Below are 2,417 nucleotides of genomic sequence, written 5' to 3'. Positions count from 1 at the left end.
CTGTGACCTCGGCTGTGTGACCTCGTCCACTGGGACCTCTCACACGCACTGTCTGACCTCCGGGCCTCAGTTTTCTGGTCCCCGGAATGGAGATGCCGATACAACGAGCTGATGTTTATTAAGCGTGTCCTCTGCGCGCATCGGCAGACGCAGGCTGCGTCTAAGCTCGTACTGCTCACCGCGCAGCAGGCCAATAATAGATGAGTTGTTGGGACAAGGCATAATGAATGACTTTATTCAGAAAGCCAGCAGACCGAGAAGATGGTGGGCTCGTGCTCCAAAGAGCCATTGTGCCTGAGTTAGAATTCAGGCTCCTTTTGTACTAAAAGGGGAGGGAATAAAGTCAAGCATTTCCTGGTTCCGGTCAGCCTCCGGAGGGGATATGTGAATTTCTTCCTCCCTGCAGTCATTCACACGTGGGCCTGGTCAGGATGTTTCCTGTGAGCTAAACAAAGGCATTTTAGCTGAATGCTCATAACCTGGGAAGCAGGGTTCCCAGAGATGGGCCACTATGTAGAATTTACACTTACGGGCAACATCCCTGTAGTGATTAACTTGTAGTAGAATACAGATGTTCCTCCCGATTACATCACCACCAAATTCATTCACTTCCTCCCATTGTCAGATCGCTCCCTCCTCCAGGACGTTCACTGAGCCCGGCTGGGGGTGGGGGTGGGGCGTGGCCCTGCTGCACCCCTCACTCTCCCAGCTCCCCCGCTCATCTCCCAACCTCGCACAGCCCCACCCAGCAGACTGGTGGGCAAGCCAGTGGCCAGCAGCTCTGTATCCCTTTCCTGGGAGGCCGGCTTCGCCCGACATGGGCTTCTTGCTTGGGTGGCTGCTGTGCCGTGGAGCCTGGCTCGGGAGCACCTGTCGGGAGAAAGGAGGAGGGGCAAGGTGGGTCAGCTCGAGACCCCTGATTCTAGCCAAGGCAGTCTCACTGTGTGACCTCTCCCGCCCAATCCCAGGGCTCAGGGTCATCCGAGGCCGGCCGGACAGCGGGCTGGGTGCACCCCTGCCCTGGGACTGTGGGGTGGGGTCTCCCAGGCAGAGCCTTCGCTGGGCCCCCTGTATCCCCATCCTATAAGGGGGAGCGGGTGTTTCTCACCGTCGGAGAATGGCAGAGGGGCCACTGAGGCTGAGATGCCCACCCGGTGGTGGGGGTGGAGAGACACGGGTTGCTGGGGACCAGCCTTGCTGCGGGCCTGCGTCCATGACTGGGCAGGCGCCTTCGGGGTGTGGAGCAGAGATGGGCGCTGCTGCCCTTTGTGGGGCGTAGGGGTGGGCAGCTGCAGTTCCGGCCCCAGGCCTGGGCGGGTGGAGAGCCCGGGGAAGCGCCCGCCGCCCCCCGCTGACCTTTGGGCACAGCACTCCCTCGGGACAAACCTGGAGAACAGGTTCCTCCAGCTGGCCGTGGTGGCCACGCTGGGAGGTCTGGGAACACACCTCACCCCAGCAGGCAGCCTCGGAGCTGGCCCCAGGGCGGGGCGCGTGGGGCGGGGGTGCAGTGGGCACAGGGTGGGCTCGGCCGCCTGCGGTGGGAGGGGCCGCGGGCATAGGTGGGCGGGCCCCAGAACTGAGCTGGGACTCCCACCAGCCCCTTGGGCAGAGGCCTCCCTCAGTGCAGGGGTGGGAAGGCCCTGCTGCGGGACCCAGAGCGGTGCCCTGCCAGGGGCTTGTAGGGTGGGGCAGGACAGGGGCTGCCTGGGGCTTGGGCTGGTCTGGGAAGTAATGTCAAGCAATTTCAGGGCACAGGGGCTGGCCAGGGACTCTGCCGGTGGCCAGGGCCGGTTGTCCCTGTGCTGGCCTGGGACAGGCAGGCACGATTCCTGGCCCAACGGTGTGCTGGGACTCCGGGGCCTTGGGCCACTGTCAGAGCTTCAAGGGGGCGGGACAGGAATCTGGAGCCTGAGGGGCCAAGGAGGGAAGGGGCACCGTCCATGTGGCAGAGCTAAGAGTCAGAGCTCGGAGAGACCATGCCTGGTCCAAAGCAGGCGCAGGGTGAATCCCAGGTCTGTCTGGTCCCACATCTGGATCCCAATGGCTTTGCCTGATGCCAGGATGGGTGGGGGTGGCGTGAGTGCAATCATCATCTGGGGCTGAGCTGGTTGGTAACTAAGACCTGGACCCTAAGGGCCCAAGGAAGAGGTGATCTGGGAGGACTTCCTGGAGGAAGAGGCTTTGCACTGGCAGGAGAGGGAGGGCTCCGCCCAGACCAGAGGCCGTCCTCCCCGCCTCCCCTGGGGCTGGAGGGAGGGGGGAGAAGCCAGGACCCTGTGGGGTGGGGCACCCAGAAGACTGAGGATTTGTGGGCACCAGGCAAAGCCAGGGCGGCCTGAGAGAGGCCGCTGGCTGGGCAGGGGTGTTGACAGTGGCTGACGCAGGTCACCCACACGCTTGCCTCACTCCAGCCCAGG

General features: G+C 63.3%; 1 long non-coding RNA gene across 1 annotated transcript; it reads right to left on the bottom strand.

Annotated features, from left to right (window-relative positions):
* Positions 1–205: 205 nt before the first annotated feature.
* Positions 206–1,421, bottom strand: LOC309659384. Its single transcript, XR_014262766.1, has 2 exons — positions 1,109–1,421; positions 206–870 (listed from the first exon to the last, which is right to left on the bottom strand). It is a non-coding gene; the product is annotated as an uncharacterized lncRNA (long non-coding RNA).
* Positions 1,422–2,417: the final 996 nt, after the last annotated feature.

This window comes from Balaenoptera physalus, assembly GCF_965194825.1.
Source record: "Balaenoptera physalus genome assembly, chromosome: 1".
Lineage (NCBI taxonomy): Eukaryota > Metazoa > Chordata > Mammalia > Artiodactyla > Balaenopteridae > Balaenoptera > Balaenoptera physalus.
This window is presented reverse-complemented; position numbering and strand designations above follow the sequence as displayed.